Source organism: Rattus norvegicus, chromosome 8 (assembly GCF_036323735.1).
Source record: "Rattus norvegicus strain BN/NHsdMcwi chromosome 8, GRCr8, whole genome shotgun sequence".
NCBI lineage: Eukaryota > Metazoa > Chordata > Mammalia > Rodentia > Muridae > Rattus > Rattus norvegicus.
In genome coordinates, this window is record NC_086026.1 from 93,678,846 (window position 1) to 93,696,458 (window position 17,613).

General features: G+C 44.4%; 1 long non-coding RNA gene across 1 annotated transcript; it reads left to right on the forward strand.

Annotated features, from left to right (window-relative positions):
- Positions 1–3,103: 3,103 nt before the first annotated feature.
- LOC108351756 (uncharacterized) lies at positions 3,104–15,708 on the forward strand. The gene is made up of 6 exons (XR_005488349.2): positions 3,104–3,430; positions 3,943–4,006; positions 6,718–6,835; positions 11,633–11,800; positions 11,873–11,950; positions 12,215–15,708. It is a non-coding gene; the product is annotated as an uncharacterized LOC108351756 (long non-coding RNA).
- The last annotated feature ends 1,905 nt before the right edge of the window (positions 15,709–17,613 follow it).

Sequence of the window (17,613 nt, forward strand, 5' to 3'; positions counted from 1 at the left end):
GTAAGACAGCTTGACGTGGTGGCACAATCCTGGAGTCTCAGCACTGAAGACACTGAGACAGGAAGACCGAGTTTGAAGCCAGCCTGGGCTACAGAATAAAACTCACCCCACCCAACCCCAACATTTTAAATACATAAAAATAGTAACAGATTTAATGTTTTATACCCACATGGAGGCACCAGCAGACTGCTTCCCACTTTAGGGACAAACAGATGTGAATACAGGGTTTCAGACGCACTGATAACGTTGATGTGAGCTTACATCACAGTGACGTAAGACCTCAGGCTAAGAACAGAGACTTTAGGAAGTAAAGGGCTTTGCTCCTTCAGCCGCCCACCCCCACCCTGCACCCCTCAAAACCACTCCCCATTTCTTTCCTTTTTCGGAGTATTAAATGATTGGTACCATTCTCAATGTAGACTCTCACTATAGCTTCTTTTACTTCCCAATATGTTTTCAGAGTTCCTGTGTCTTTCCGTGGCATCATGTTTTCAGAGTTCCTGTGTCTTTCCGTGGCATCATGTTTTCAGAGTTCCTGTGTCTTTCCGTGGCATCATGTTTTCAGAGTTCCTGTGTCTATCCGTGGCATCATGTTTTCAGAGTTCCTGTGTCTTTCCGTGGCATCATGTTTTCAGAGTTCCTGTGTCTATCCGTGGCATCATGTTTTCAGAGTTCCTGTGTCTTTCCGTGGCATCATGTTTTCAGAGTTCCTGTGTCTATCCGTGGCATCATGTTTTCAGAGTTCCTGTGTCTTTCCGTGGCATCATGTTTTCAGAGTTCCTGTGTCTTTCCGTGGCATCATGTTTTCAGAGTTCCTGTGTCTTTCCGTGGCATCATGTTTTCAGAGTTCCTGTGTCTTTCCGTGGCATCATGTTTTCAGAGTTCCTGTGTCTTTCCGTGGCATCATGTTTTCAGAGTTCCTGTGTCTTTCCGTGGCATCATGTTTTCAGAGTTCCTGTGTCTTTCCGTGGCATCATGTTTTCAGAGTTCCTGTGTCTTTCCGTGGCATCATGTTTTCAGAGTTCCTGTGTCTTTCCGTGGCATCATGTTTTCAGAGTTCCTGTGTCTTTCCGTGGCATCATGTTTTCAGAGTTCCTGTGTCTTTCCGTGGCATCATGTTTTCAGAGTTCCTGTGTCTTTCCGTGGCATCATGTTTTCAGAGTTCCTGTGTCTTTCCGTGGCATCATGTTTTCAGAGTTCCTGTGTCTTTCCGTGGCATCATGTTTTCAGAGTTCCTGTGTCTATCCGTGGCATCATGTTTTCAGAGTTCCTGTGTCTTTCCGTGGCATCATGTTTTCAGAGTTCCTGTGTCTTTCCGTGGCATCATGTTTTCAGAGTTCCTGTGTCTATCCGTGGCATCATGTTTTCAGAGTTCCTGTGTCTTTCCGTGGCATCATGTTTTCAGAGTTCCTGTGTCTATCCGTGGCATCATGTTTTCAGAGTTCCTGTGTCTTTCCGTGGCATCATGTTTTCAGAGTTCCTGTGTCTTTCCGTGGCATCATGTTTTCAGAGTTCCTGTGTCTTTCCGTGGCATCATGTTTTCAGAGTTCCTGTGTCTTTCCGTGGCATCATGTTTTCAGAGTTCCTGTGTCTTTCCATGGCATCATGTTTTCAGAGTTCCTGTGTCTATCCGTGGCATCATGTTTTCAGAGTTCCTGTGTCTTTCCATGGCATCATGTTTTCAGAGTTCCTGTGTCTATCCGTGGCATCATGTTTTCAGAGTTCCTGTGTCTTTCCGTGGCATCATGTTTTCAGAGTTCCTGTGTCTTTCCGTGGCATCATGTTTTCAGAGTTCCTGTGTCTATCCGTGGCATCATGTTTTCAGAGTTCCTGTGTCTATCCGTGGCATCATGTTTTCAGAGTTCCTGTGTCTATCCGTGGCATCATGTTTTCAGAGTTCCTGTGTCTATCCGTGGCATCATGTTTTCAGAGTTCCTGTGTCTTTCCGTGGCATCATGTTTTCAGAGTTCCTGTGTCTATCCGTGGCATCATGTTTTCAGAGTTCCTGTGTCTTTCCGTGGCATCATGTTTTCAGAGTTCCTGTGTCTTTCCGTGGTATCATGTTTTCAGAGTTCCTGTGTCTTTCCGTGGCATCATGTTTTCAGAGTTCCTGTGTCTTTCCGTGGCATCATGTTTTCAGAGTTCCTGTGTCTTTCCGTGGCATCATGTTTTCAGAGTTCCTGTGTCTATCTGTGGCATCATAATGCATTTCTTTAGCAACAGTTTGAATAATTGTTGTCTCTGTACCAGGCCTCATGTAGCCCAGGCTGGTCTTGAACCATTATGTAGGGAAGTGATCCTCCTGCTTTCTCCTTTTGAGTACTGGGTTTTAGGCATAACTACCATGTTCAACAAGCCCCGGTTCATGCAGAGGTGGGAACTGAACCCAGGGCTTTGTGAGTGCTAGGCAAACACTCCAGTCACTGAGGTACATCCCTCCCCTCCTTGCCTTGTCATCATGTTTGAGATATATTATGCTTTTACACCCATGTGCTACGTATAGTTTTGATTTTAAATACTTTCAGCCACCATCGCTTTAAACCTCTTCACTTGCATAAATTACATTCTTTTTTAAATGGTTTCTTGCTTTGTTGTCAGAAGGAGGACATCATTTCTTTAATGACTTCGTACATACAAATTTTATGTCTGGCATCCAACAATGCCAGTCTTTATAGTTTTTATTTGAAATTCATTTTACTTTTTTTTTTCTTTCTGACCCTGCCTCATGGTTTCTAAGATCACACCCAGGTAGGTTTGCTTGTCTGTCTGTCGTCTGTCTGTCTGCTTAAGGAGCTCACACTATAGCCCAGGCTGGCCTTGTACTTTCAGCAGTCCTTGTGCCTCAGCTTTCGAAGTGCTAGGGTCACAGGCATGAGCCACTGTTATGGCATCTAGTTTAGTTGATCTGAGAATTTTCCAGCATGTCTACTCGCAGGGCATATCCATCACTAGGAAAGCTCCCCCACCCCCGCCTTTGCCAGCAGGATTGCTGAAGCCACTCCTCCCTCCCACCTCCGGCTTCTACTCTTGGCCCTCTGCTCTGAAGGGCATCTGAAGGGATTCATTCGACTGTCTCATTGCTTCTCCCTCGGTGCCACCAAAGTTCCAGCAGGCTAGGTCTTCTTGCTGTCTGCAGCTGTTGCTCTTGTGAGAGTGTTTTTGCCCAGTAGTTGCTGGACTTGTGCCCTTCTGTTACTTCCTGTGGAGACCATCCTTGAATATCAGTTAATGCTATGGTTCTCCTTATTGTGACGTCATACTCTCCTTCCTTGCTCTGCTATTTTTATGAGATTTATTTTTCCAACATTCTCTACAAACTCTAACAGTTTGCTTACTGCTTGCCAGTTAACGCAGGACCAGCTCCCAGAATGAATGCTTTTTAATCAACGTTGTTCACTGCTCTATGCCCCACGGCCTACTGTAATGTTTGGTACATAGTCGGCATTTGATTAATACTGGTTTAATGGAAGTTCTTTCTTTTGGAAGGATTATAACTTTTTAACGGAGGAATATTCGCTTCAGTAACAGAGTGCCCTTCCCTCGGCAGACCCATATGCCCCTAACACACCAGACGATGAGAGCATCATGGGTATCCTTCTTTCTAGGTGGTCTCTAACATGTGTTGCAGGATATTTGATCACACTGTGAAGACCAAGATTGTGATTACTGGGGGGAAAAACTATTTCTAAGTGTGATGTGACTCTATAGACTCACCCTTAGTACCCACCTTTAATCCCAAACAGTGGAAATAGAGTTAGTTTGTTTAAGGAAGCGCCATATTTGAAAGTGATGTCTAATTGAGTGGCTGACAAAATGATGGATCAGAGAAAGATTTGACAGAATAGGGTGTGCCCAACTCTTATAAGGAGAGAGAGGTAAAAGAGGCTACTTAAAGGAGCAGTAACAGAGAGAAAGAGAAGATTCACCAGGATTGTTTTACAGAGACAGGTTGAAGACAGAACAAGCTGGAGAACAAGGAGTCAGAAGATTAGAAGACATTTCCAAGGTTAGTATGAGGCCAAGCAGAGCAATTCAGGAGAAACTGAGAGAACCTAGATAGAGTCAGTCAGCTTGGAGACGGGTTTGAGACAGAACAGCTGAGTTGAATCAGGCAATCAGAATTCAGAAAGCACAAGAAAGGGCAAGCTTGTTCAGTAGTAAGTCGCAGAGGCTGAAAACACTCTAGGCCTAGATTAGATTGTCCGGAGGCTACGAGCCCCCAAGACTAGGCCTAGGGTAACAGACGGAGGCAGTGAGCCTCAGAGATGACAATTAATATGGAGATTAAAAGTTACTTTTACAAAAAAAAAAGAAAAAAAAAAAGAAACAGGGATTTAAAGGGTTGGGGATTTAGCTCAGCGGTAGAGCACTTGCCTAGCAAGCGCAAGGCCCTGGGTTTGATCCCCAGCTCCGAAAAGAAAAAAGAAAAAAAAAGTTACTTTTACAAATATTCTCAACTAAGTAGGCATCTTTGTGGGTACTACTTTCTCTAGATGGCCTCCAACATGCTAGACTAAGGGGGCATCTCTGTGGGTGCCTCTCTTTCTGGATGATCTCTAACACGGTAGACTAAGGGGGCAACTTTGTGGGTGACTCTCTTTCTGGATGATCTCTAACATGCTGGACCAAGGGGGCATTTTCGTGGGTGGCTCTATTTCTGGATGGTCTCTAACTTGCTGAACGGAGAGGGGATCGTTGTGCGTGCCTCTCTTTTAAACTCTTCTAATTTCTAGTACTGGAATCTTAGAAATGTAAGATATTCACAGACTGTTTCTGGAAATGTCCTTCACTGACAGAATGGGTGCCACGCAGGACTTGGGGATTTTGGTTTTTTTTTTTTTTTTTCATACAAACGTTGTGTGATACATGGTCCTAAGTGAAGTATTTCTATGCTTTTTTATGTTTTTGTCCTCTCCTTGTGATTTGGGAGGGCACAACTTTGTACACTTCTTGAGGCTATAGTCCAGTGGTCCTAGAACTGACTCTCTGATCTTAAAGCAGACTCATTCATAGGCTTGGTGACAAGACAGAGACAACTGCCTAGCTGTGTGCCTGTAGTTCTGAGAGGCTGCAAGGGGAGGTATGCAGAGGTGTCCTTCTCTACTCTGTTGCCAACAAGGGAAGGGGGTGCCCACTATTTCCTCCTCTCTCCAGTGGAGTACCCCCAAGGGTTATGTGACTGGAGTCCTCCTCCTCTGTCTTGGGCTTACCCAACTTCACAATAGGGCTGGGATGGCATCCCCTGGTGGTAAATCCGAGAGAAGCTGATGACACTGCCCATCCCAAAAGTTTGGGAGCCACTGGCTTAGTGAGTCAAGGTTCACAGTTCCCAGCCCCCGAGTGGGGGTGGGGTCGCAGTGGCAACAGCTGTCATTCTGGTTCTGAACAGGAATTTCTGGTTTGGGTGTAGAGTCGATGCAGACGGATGATATGAAAACAATGCTATAGAGCTCAGCCCGGGACAAGCATGTAAGTGGGCCAGGTTAGCTTGGAGGACACTGCCAATCACCGATTGCCCAATCTGTCCCACGGTGCCTAGAGCATGCTTCTAGGCCCGCCAACCTCTGCTTTCATTAAGCCCTCCCTAGCTGGCCATTGCTGCTAAATTTTACATGACCAGGAGCGACAGAGCAAGCAGGGAGGATTCCATTTGACCGGTGATTTCACGGCAATAAAGACAGCTCTTCCTGGAATTTACCCTTTGAGTCTTGCTTACTTGGACCCGCAGATTCGAATTCTTACCCATTCCTCCATTTTCACACTTTTCCCACACCCATTCCAACCACCCACTAGTGGTTTGGATGATAACCCTTCTCCTGACACCAGTTCATAGCTGTCTCCAGACCACCAAGCACGATGCTACTTCTCCCAGTGTGGCCCAGCCTTAGGATCACTGGAAACTTGCTAGGGAATGCAGACTCTCTGGCTTTACCCCTGCCTTCTGACTCTCGGATTCAGAAGGTGGGGCCCAACAATTCGAGTTTTTTCTTTTTACAAACCCTCTGAGTAAGAACCTCTGGGCCACTGAGGGCCAACACTGGGCAGATAGAGATTCACCTGCTACGGGCATTGCTTCACAATTTGCCTCGCACATCCTCGAGGGTTCCTCCTCCTTCTCTACAGCATTAAGCTCCCATTTAATCCCAGCCCCAGATGGAATTCCACATCCTCTGCGTCATGTAGGCTCCAGTCAGACCTCTTTTCTCTTCGGCTCCTGTCAGTCACTCCATGTCACCCCGACCCAGAGGTTTCCATTCTTACTCATATCCTGTGCGTCAATAGCAGCTATGCTTCAGTCCTGAGCCCAGCCCAGAGCTTTTCCCTCCCTCTGAAGCTATTCTGGGCCTGCGTGTTCACATGGTCTAATGCATGGCACAATATCGGCTCACTGTGTCTAATATCCATGGTCTTTCCTGTCCTTGTATCTAGTTCAGGATAAGCTTCTCAGGGTTTTGTGACAATAAATCGCTTTGCGTGGCAATGTGTAATTATTTTCTTCTATTCTGCAGCACGGGTTTCCAAAATTGACCTGTTAAGACAATCCCATACCCTTGTGGGAAACATAGCCTCCCAAAGCCCCCACCACAGCTCTTGGCACTGACATTGTCAATAGGCACCCAGTGTTCCCTTCATCCGGCCTGCTTGGCAAATACCATAAGTGCTCAAACTTTATTTTATTTTATTTTTGAAATGGCAACTTTCCCATTGTTTCCTAAGCAAACAGGAAGGAGAGAGCATTGGCCAGGAGTCTTGTGAGACTGAAGGCAGCCCAAGTCCAGTAATCAGGAAGTTCGGGAGGAAAGAACATTTGTGAGGCACACCTTTTGAGCACCTGGTGAGTTACCTGGGGTGGCCAACGTCTGGCCCAGAGGAATTTGGGGTGGAACAACCAAGGAAGGTGAGAGGGAACAGACACTAGGAGGAGAAGCAGAGGTGGGGACTGAGAAGAAACCCTTTCAAGGAGGCACGAGATTTCAGTGATTGATTCTCCAAAGAGCGGTGCCTCTCAGTGCCTGGCTGGTGAGTGCCAATCCAAGGGGTAAGAAAGAGGAGGCGAGGGAGATTTCAAAGGGAACGGGGATAAAATGCTAAACCTCTTTATTCTGTTTGAACTGAGTGATAATTTGGCATTCATAAAGCCTGAGAATTTTTTTCTTCCCAAATAATACGTTGTGGAAATCTGTCTTTGAAAACTGCACCTGTGTGTGGTGGCACATGCCTTCAATGCCAGCACTCTGGGACAGAGGCAGAGGTGGGCTGATTTCTGTGAGTTTGAGGCCACCGTGGTCCACATAATGAGTTTCAGGGCAGCTAGGGCTGCAGAGGGAGACCCTGTCCTGAGTGGGGAGCAGAATCATGTTATTTGGGCCCAGGTATACACTTTTTTAGGTAAGTTTAGCCCAGACAGTTTAATAAACAATTCGGGTAATTTCTGTTTTCTATTGGAGTTGATACTGTGATTTTCCCATTCTATCCTTCACTTTAAAAAACATAAGTAAACCATCGCTTTAAAAAGGCTTTGTGTGGTTTTCTTGTTTTTTTGTTTTTGTTTTTGTTTTTTTAATTTTTGAGACAGGGTTTATTTGTGCAGCCCTGGCTATCCTGGAATTTATTCTGTAAACCAGTCTGGCCTTGAACTCAAAGATCTGCCAGCCTCTGCCTCCCAAGTGCTGCGATTAAAGGCGTTCATCACCACTGTCTGTTAAAAAATCTAATTTTTGTTTACGTTTTATGGATCTTTATTAGTGTACAAAGAAAAGAAAAAAAAACACCCAATTTAATCCCCAAAATTTCAGAAGTGAGACCCAGTCCTGAAAAAGTGTCGATAACCGAGAGGAATAGAAATAATGACATAAAAGTCACTATCACCATAGCTGAGTGGACTGAGCATGGAGACCTCTGTGTTCTTCACGGCTTGACTTACACACTCAGACCCTAACCTGAAGGTTTGACGGTTCTCACTGCATGGCGAAGGCTTTGACTCTGGAGTTACTCAGATCACTAGGAACCCTGCCTCTGTTACACGTGCATTGCACGGTTTTGTTAATGATTAACATCTAATACTAATACTTAGGGAGTTTATATAATAATGCGTCCCTTCCTCTAGACCCTGGCTTCCTCACCTACAGGGTAGAGACGATGACATCTTATATGGCTGCTCCGAAGATGGACTGCAGCGATGTCTGAAAAGCACACAGTGCCAGGCATTCGCCAAGTGTCCTACGAGGATGGAGGCTTTATTATAATAACACAATTTATTATTTATTTATTTATTAATTACTGTGTCTGTCGGGTATGGAAGTCAGAGGATAACGCGTGGGAATTGGCTTTCTCCGTCCACCATGTGGGTTCTTGTGATCCAACTCAAGTCATCAGGCAAGCACTTTTACCTGCTGAACTGCCTCGCCAACTCTGCCCGGCACCTCTTAAGACAGAGGCCATAGCAGAAGAGCAACATCTGAGACAGCCACCTGAGTTATGGTCTCGGATGTACGTTAGCTACTTGCGCTCCCTTCAAACACTCACTTACCTGCTTAGCTCCTCAGTTATGGACCCTGCTCTAGTCCTGGTACCTAACTCATGAGGTCACTATAGAGAATGAACAAAATTATAAAGGAAAGGTATTTAATTCAGTGTAAGGCATTGAAAGTCTACCCCACACATATTGGTTGTTGCTATAGATTTCTTCCTCTGCAAATTGGTCTGGAGATTTTCTGACTTTGAAGACCCTTCCCTGTGAGCCCGGAGAGGCTCCTTCCCATGCATGTGTGCCTGGGTGCACAATTAGTAGTAGTAGTAGTAGTAGTAGTAGCAGCAGCAGTAGTAGCAGTAGTAGTAGTAGTAGTAGTAGTAGTAGTAGCAGTAGTAGCATTAGTAGTAGTAGTAGTAGTAGTAGCAGTAGTAGTAGTAGTAGTAGTAGTAGTAGTAGTAGTAGCAGTAGTAGCAGTAGTAGCAGTAGTAGCAGTAGTAGCAGTAGTAGTAGTAGTGCTCCTACCTGGTGGCCTACACCTGCTGGTCCATTGTCATCCGTCTCTACCTTGATTTTTCCTTCTCTTCTGATGTGAATGTGAGATCAGGGATCAAACCTGGCACCTCTAACACAGAGCCTCACCTTACACCTTCCCTTCCCTGTTTCCTGTGTTCTTCTCTTTGTCCAATACTCAGCAAATAACCAGTTAACCACGAAAGAAGTGGTTAAAAGAAAGGACACAAGGGTTGGGGATTTAGCTCAGTGGTAGAGCGCTTGCCTAGCAAGCGCAAGGCCCTGGGTTCAGTCCCCAGCTCTGAAAAAAAAAAATAAAGAAAGGGCACAAAAATGCTGACAATATATTTGATTTTACTACTACTACTACTACTACTACTACTACTACTACTAATACTAATACTAATACTACTACTACTACTTATTGATACAAGTTTTTACTATATAGACCCAGCTGGCTTGCAATTCACTATGTAGACCAGACTGGGCCCAAACTCAAAGATCTGCTGCCTCTTCCTCCAGACTGCTGGAACTAAAGACGTTTACCACCATGCCTGGCTAGACCAATTTTGAGAATAAAAAAGAGGAAGAAAAATAAAGCAAACAAAAAAATCAGAAAACTATGGAGCATCAAAAAATGAATTAATGATGGAGACAAAGTAGAAACTTTACTAAAACAAATTATCTTGAAATTACCTCTGTTTTCCTGAAATTGACATGAAAGAAACATGGGCTGGAGAGATGACTTAGTGGCTAAGAGCACTGACTGCTCTCCCAGAGGTCCTGAGTTCAAATCCCAGCAAGCACCTGGTGGCTCACAACCATCTGTAATGGGATCTGATGCCCTCTTCTGGTGTGTCTGAAGAAAGCTACAGTGTACTTATAGATAAAAAAATAAATAAATCCTGGAAAAAAGAAATAAAAGAGCATGACATCTATCTGCTAGCTGAGAGATAAGATCTTTTACCCCTTCCCCCATTTATTTATTTTTCCTCCCTCCTTTTGTTCAGCATACGGTCTCTCTGTGTCTCCCAGATTAGCCTCAAAGTCACTATGTAGCTCAGACTGACCTCAAACTTGCAATTCCCCTGCTTCAATCTCCTGAGTTGTGTTTTATGGGCTTGTACTAGCATGCCCCGCCCTCTTCCTTTCTTCCTTCTAAATTTTCTACAGAGAACTCTAGAAATTCACATTGTAGTTGACTTACCTACTGATCTGTTCTCATTGCTACTAGTGTTTTGGATGGCTCTGCTGGCCCAGTCGCTTGTCAGAGAATGTCCGCTGGGTGTCTCTAAGTGTTCTACAGGAAGCCCTGGTTGCCTTCCCAGCAGCACTCTCTCTTCTGCCCACGGGTAGAGCTCTGGTTCTGCAGTGGCTCTAACTCTCCCCTGCACTAAGGAAGTAGTAGCAGGTTTGTCCTCGTTGCCAGGATCCCAATGTGGTGGTCTCATTTCCTGCCAGGTTTTTAGTTGAAGACATACATCTTTTGTTGTTTTGGGGATAGGCTACCATTATGTATCAGAGGCTAGAGTGGCAGCCACAGGCAGCTCATAGGTACTCATCTTAATTCTGGCAAGTGAAACATGAACAGAGTCCTTAGGGACACAAGAAAAAACATCCTTGCTCTTAAAGGTAAGAGCTGGGAAGAGGTGCCCCGCAGTGTGCTGCATGTGCTTGCATTTGGACTTGACATAGTCAAGTAGAGCAGCATTTCCTTCACCCATGAAGTAACCTGGGAATAGGAAGATGGAGGATGTTCTCTAGCAGGAGGTTGGCCAGGCTGGAAGCCATTTGCCCTGGGGGTCCTTGGTATATGAGAAAATACCTCTAAGAGCAAAACTAGGACGTTATCTGCCATGTGCTGTTGGAAGAGCTCTTGATTACATGGAATTCTTGTTTTCCATGGGAAAGTCATTGCCTCTGTAGGTCTCATAGCTTCAAGTTCGACCTCTCTGTCAAAGCCTGAGACTGGGGTGACCTACCACCTTTATGACTCAGTTTAGCCTTTTTCTGCGCCCTCCTTCTTCTCCACCATTCATTTCCCTCTTCCTATTCCTTTTCTCTTCCTTCTTCTGAGCCTCCTTGTCTTTTGCCTTCTCTTTCTCCTTCCTGTCATTCCCTATCTCCTCCCTCACCTCCCCTCCTTTAAATGTAGGAACCTTCAATGTGACGTTCTAGTGTTCCTTGTTCTGAGTTCACTGAAAACTGTAGGCACCTGAATGCATCTTCAATGGTTCAGGAGTCACAATGAGAACAGCAGTCTGTGATTTTTGTGGCAGGTGTATGTTTTAAAGGGAGGAAGAGCTTGACTCCCATCTCAAGTTTTACTTGAAAGAACTGTCACAAATGACAAGCTTCCTGCCAACTGGCTTTGTGTGTGTGTTTGTGAATTATATGGTTGGTAGTAGCTTATAGCTCTGGTTTGAGGGTTAAAGGAGGTATAAGCAGGTTACCATTGTATATAATGCCTGACCAGGTATGTAGGTCTACAATCTACATATAACTGGGAATATTCTAAGATGTCTATCTAAGTCTCACTGCTCCCTTGTTTATTTTAATACGCACAAATGAGCTCATTACCCCAGAACATGTGATTCTGCTGATTAAGATTGTTCAATTCTCCAACATTGTTCCTTCTACCTACATCAGAACTTGGATCGGGTGACAAAGAAGGAGGTATATCTGAGGCTTCCAAGACTGGGCCAAGTGGAATTAGGTGAAAGACAACTTGATGAGAAAACCACATTGCCCATTGAGAGAGATACAGCATGGACACTGTGAATGACAGCTATTAACCAAAGCAAGGAACAAGGAATGGTAAGGACCACCTCTGTTCTAATCCTGACACCATCATGTCATATTCAACTGACCTTAGTTTCCTCTCTCTAGATCACATTTCAAATACCATGCTCTATGGGAGAGGAGGGGTGGAATGGAGGAGAGGCAACGAAGATGCGAAGACAAGAGGTTTGCTTCTCAGTCTACACATAGGCTTGCATGCATTCAGATAGCCAGAGTAAAATGATGGGAAGGGTTGGTCTCTAGTTTTGAGTTTGACTCCATATTAACCTTAAATCAAGGACCAGTGCCTCACAGGACTCTTAACTTGCTCAAACCCAATGCTATTGAAATCTGTACAAAGGGACACTCAGGCTTCTTTTGCAATCTCGGCTAAGTAGGATTTGTTGATATTTTGATTGCACTCATTCCCTATGTATTTTTACATGGCAGGTGTCTGTGGATGAGAAGACTGTGTTTCTAAGGTCAGAAGCCATGGTATAGACACGATGCCCCGAGAGCAGTTGTGGCCAGGTGAGGAAACGGAAGAATGCACAAGTAGGTCATGAGTCCCCCAAGTAGAAGCGGAGGAGGTTTGGCAGCTGGCTCATGGTGCTGGTTACAGGGGAAGGGGTGGCCATTGCAATATTAAATCATGGTATATGAGTGCATTGTATAGATGAGCCAAGGACATGATGTCCGGGCAGTATTTAAGAAATTAATGCCATATGTCAGTCATAGATCTTGCCAATCTTTTATCTGCCTTTCTTTCCACTACTAGCCTTAGATAGAAGAGAAATAAAAAGGAAACTGAGTATTTCTACAGTTCAGCCTACACTCCTGCCCATCTTATACATACATCATTCTTTCTTCTATTATCTTTCTTTTTTTTGTTGTTTTTGACAGGCTTTTGCTATGTACTCCAGGCTGCACTCAAACCTGTGGCAATCCTCTCGGGATTTACAGCAGTGTGCCAGCAGGTTTCCTTCCTAATTAAGGTTGTTTGTTTCAATTTTAAGTCCCTCTTATCTGTCTTTGTCTCTTCTCTTCTCTTCTCTCCCCTCCCCGCCCTCCTGTCTTTGTTACCTAGGATGATTTTGACTTTCTGAACTCAGGTTGATCCTCCTGCATCAGCGTTCCCAGTAGCTAGGATTGCAGGCTTAGGCCACTGTGCTCAGCTTCTTTTCCATATCTTCCTTCCTTTTTCCTCCTTCTTTCCAGTCTTAGATTATAGAGACCACAATTAACTATTTAAATACAGTGTCGATCCATTTCTCATTTCAATTGCATCTTCATAATAGTAATTACAATGGTCTAGCTTGACTAATGGATTTTATGTGTTTATGAAGAAACACATTCAAGGATATTTAAAGCAATGCATTTCTGGGTATGGACTTTAAGACAACTTAGGAGTTTGCATGAGAAAGATGGGGAAGAAGCTATGGGGTTCTTCGGGGCTACCATCAGTGTGCTGACCTGTACAGACTGACCACCCAACAAGGATCCTTTGAAGCACATGAGTCAGTAAGGACATGAAATAAACACACTGGGGAAGTCTAAGGTTTACAAGGAGGTAAGCTAATGATAAAATGACTCAACTCAAGTATTAAAGTGAATATGCGTTTTAGGGGAAAGTAAATGTGCTAAAGGAAGGGGGAAAGAACAAAGGGACAGAACGCTAATGTGTTTGCAAGTATCAGCAACGATGATACCCCATAAATGCAATGGTCATGGCTCTCTGTCCTTGAGGTCCTGACAAGCAGATACATAGGTAGCAGAAGCAGGGGCTTGTTCAAGTATTTGTGACTGGCCTGGTATGAGTGAAGTGTTATTTCCATAGAAACACGGGCTCTCAATGTTTCCTAAACAGGACTATTTGATGTGGGTCAGTACACACTCTCTATTGAGTGACAGGCTTCCTGGGAAATAGTTGTGAATGTGGCCGTGCTCGTTCATGCTGGAGGGCTGACCGCTGAGACTCAAGGAGTGGCCGTCATTCAGAAAGACATCAAATACTTCAAAGACTTTTTTTTAAAGCATTCTTTGGGGGAATAACTTTAAATCTGTACCGTTATAGTATTCAGAACTCTTCTTGTCTACAGTGGCCTTTGCTTCTCCTGGAAGGGGCTAAGTCATCATTTTACGTGTTTCAAGATGAGAAGTCTGCAACTCAAGGCAGTTCAGGGTCCCAGGGCCACAGAAGTGAGCAGCCCTGGTCCAGAAAGTGCCAGTGGAAGGGCTGGCTGACTCCTGTGTCCTCTACGTGAGAATAGACAACTGACTAAGCTATGTCTCTTTTTGCTTTAAGTTCTAGAAAGTTCAAGTTCAGATTTAAAACACCCAGGAAAGACTTGATTTGCTCTTAAGGCTTCCACACTTGGGTTCTCGGTTTTTTGTTCCTGATGGTCCTGGATATTTTTTTTTCCTCCATGTTGCTACAGGCTACATTTAGTCATCGGTAGAATAGGTGTGTGATAAATGCATAAACTTCACAAGAATTTTAAAAACCCACAATACTAACAGCATATTTCTCCAGAAAGATCCAGTAATTAGCTTTTGTAGACTTTTTTAAAAATTTATTTATTTAACGTATGTGAGTACACTGTCACTTTTCAGACTCACCAGAAGAGGGCATCAGATCCCATTACGGATGTCTGTGAGCCACCATGTGGTTGCTGGAAATCAAACTCAGGAACTTTGGAAGAGTAGTCAGTGCTCTTAACCACTGAGCCATCTCTCCAGCCCTAGCTTTTGTGATGTAGAACTCTCAGCTCCTTCTCCAGTACTGTGTCTGCCTGTGTGCCATCATGCTTCCTGCCGTGACCATAATGGACTAAGTCTCTGAAACTGTGAGCCAACCCCAGTTAAATGTTGTCCTTTATAAGAACTGCCATGGTCATGATATCTCTTCACTGGAATAGAAGCCCTAACTCCCCCTTCCATGATGATCCCTCAGCCTTGAGAAGACTCCCTCTAGTTCTTGAAGTTACTTCTTAAATTGGTACAAATTGATTTAAGCATCATGGCTTACCTGACAATAAAATACAGATTGAGGATGTTGATAATGCTAAAAGACATGATGTTAGGAATTAGAAACATTTATATTCTTCGACTGCATCTGAGTAAGGTTAGTAAGTGTCCAAATTGAGCTTTAACTGGATTTCGAAGTTGAGACATCTTGAGATGAAGTAAGTTTGAATTATAGGAAACCTAGAGCTACAGTACTGTTTGGTTTGGTATGGACTGCTATTTGAGCCAGGGCTTGCCCACACTCAGAGAGTCTTTGCCACTGAACTGCACCAGTCCATCCACGCTGGATTTCAAAGTTCATTGTTTCTCTTACACAAGTGTGCCTGTCTCCCTCAGCCATGCAAGCCTTTACGGAATCCAGGAGTGGGATAAATGGTGAGGTGTGTACCTACACCCCAAAAGTAAACAGTAGGCCAGCAGGGGCTGAGGAGAAAAGGAGACACAGAAGCAGACTGGGAACTAGGGATGCCATGCCAAGTGAGAAATGTGTTCTTCCTGTAACACAGGAATTACAAAAAGCTCTGAGGGTGATGTGTTGTCCTTTCATCTCAAACTCTCCGGCTCATTCATGAGAAATGACCAGTGCAGACATACACAAGTAGATCCCTGAAGTCCAGGATTGTGACGGTGCCTCATGGCTGTGGGTTGGGGACATAGGAGGGATGAGGTTTGATTTGGCAAACGACTGAAGTCTACAGAGTAGTCCCTTTCATGAGGGGAAGGTGAAGAAGGGAAATGTCTGGGACAGTCTCACGTAGGCTTCTGCAATCAGCAGCACTGAAGACTAAAATGAAATTGAAGAAACTAAAAGGCTAGGCAGGGAAGGGTAGCATGGTAGGCTATGAACCCACACTTCCACTCCCAGCCAATAAACCAAAACAACACGTCACGTCTCAGGGGATAGCCCAGATAGGTCTATAGAGCTACAGCCCCAGCCCGAATCGTCATTTTACTATTAAACATGGAAGAAAAGAAAGGGTTGGTACATATTGTCAAGAAGTTAACATTAAATATAATTGATTAGAGGTGGAATTCATTTTTTCATAAGAGTCCCATTATCTATTTTGGTTATAGGGTTGTTAATGAAATAATAGTTTTCCAGTGCCCACCTCAAGGGCCAGATTGCTTAATTTGCAACTACTTTCCTTAATATTTGCCCATTGAGGGATTTGAAGATGCACCGCTTGATGACAAAGACAGATTTTAGGAAGCATTGATGACAGTGACGTATCTCATGTATGCAGGCGGGTATCACTGACCGAGACGCCATTATGAAGTACATGATCATAATTATTCTCACGCCTTCCCCAGCTGTCACAACTACTCACAGTTTATGAAGAATGTATAGACATTAATTGAAATGCGCAAGCCTTACCTGTTATTTTGACAAAGTCATATAATTAGGGAAGCCACGTGCTTGTCATGTTCTATCAGAGAGTTTCTTTGTGCCCTGCATCCTCATGGTGACCAGCATCTAAGGTGGCCTATGGTTATCTCTGGCTGTTGACTTTAAGTCTTGTGGGTTCTTTTCTCATACTGAATAAGGATGATCAGAGTAACAAACAAGACATGGCAGGGATGATCATTCACCTTCTACTTCTAGTTTTGTCTGCTTGGCTTTTGAGACAGGGCCTCCCTTTTGAACCAGGCTGGCCTGCAGCTCATGATTCTCCTTCCTCCTCAGCATCCCTCTGTGTGTGTGTGTGTGTGTGTGTGTGTGTGTGTGTGTGTGTGTGTGTGTTAGTATGTCTAGCTGTGGTTAGTTCTAAAAGATTTTCTGCAGCTTTTGTCTTCTCTGTCAGGGTTACTCCTTTGAAAAGCTAGCTGTGAAGTTGTGAGGCCATCAGAGGGGACCACGGAGATATCCCTGTGACAAGGAACAGTCAGTGGGGGATAGACCTTTTCATCGACATCTGTGTGGGTGCAATTTAAGGAGCGAATTGACAGTCCCAGTCACATCAGACGTTGAGGTAACAGTGTCCCCAGCTAACGCGCTTGTCTGAGCTTCCCGTGAGACTCTAACCCATAACCTTTGGGCACGCCATTCCCTTCTGACCCACAAAAAGTATTTCATGACCGATGTTTGTCACGTGGGTTGATGTATGTGTGTAATTTACTCTTTGGTTGTAGATATCGCTCTACCCTTACTATCACTGCCCTGGTTAAAGCATTTGTTACTTTTGTGTGTGGTAGCATATGTGTGGGGGCCAGAGGACAATTCGTGAGATTCCTTTCTCTCCATGTACGTGGGAGGGCCGGTTGGATGCCTTTATCTGCTGAGCCATCTCACTGGCCCCCATGTGTCACTTCTATTGTGTCTGTCTGTGTGTGTTTGACTTTTTGGTGTTTATTTGACTTTTTTGGCACTTAAAAAAGTGGAAACCATCCTTTCTTAATCCTCAGGAAGGATCCCTCAAGTGTCTTGTGCCACTTGGTAAGTGTTTGGTCGATAAATACAGTAAGTCAACACAAATCAAATTAATGGGCTGTTGCTGTCAGTTCCAACTGTGTGAGTGAGGGACAAATGATCGGGCTCTGGGCTCCTGGCCTACAAGTGCCACCTTTCATCTGTCACACTTTCTGAACTTTAACCCATGGCATAAGCCATACAGAAGTGGGTGTTGGGACCGGCCTAAGCTTGCTGTAGCAATCCGCAGCAGCTGGCCCACACCTTGTGTAACCCCGAGCCTGTGTCACACACCAGAGGCTTCATTGTAATCCCATCCTCAGAAATGTCAAAACTGTGTCTCATACATGGGCAGAACACAATACCTTTTTCCTGAATCCATGTTTTAATGAGCTGCTTGGGTGATAGTGTTATT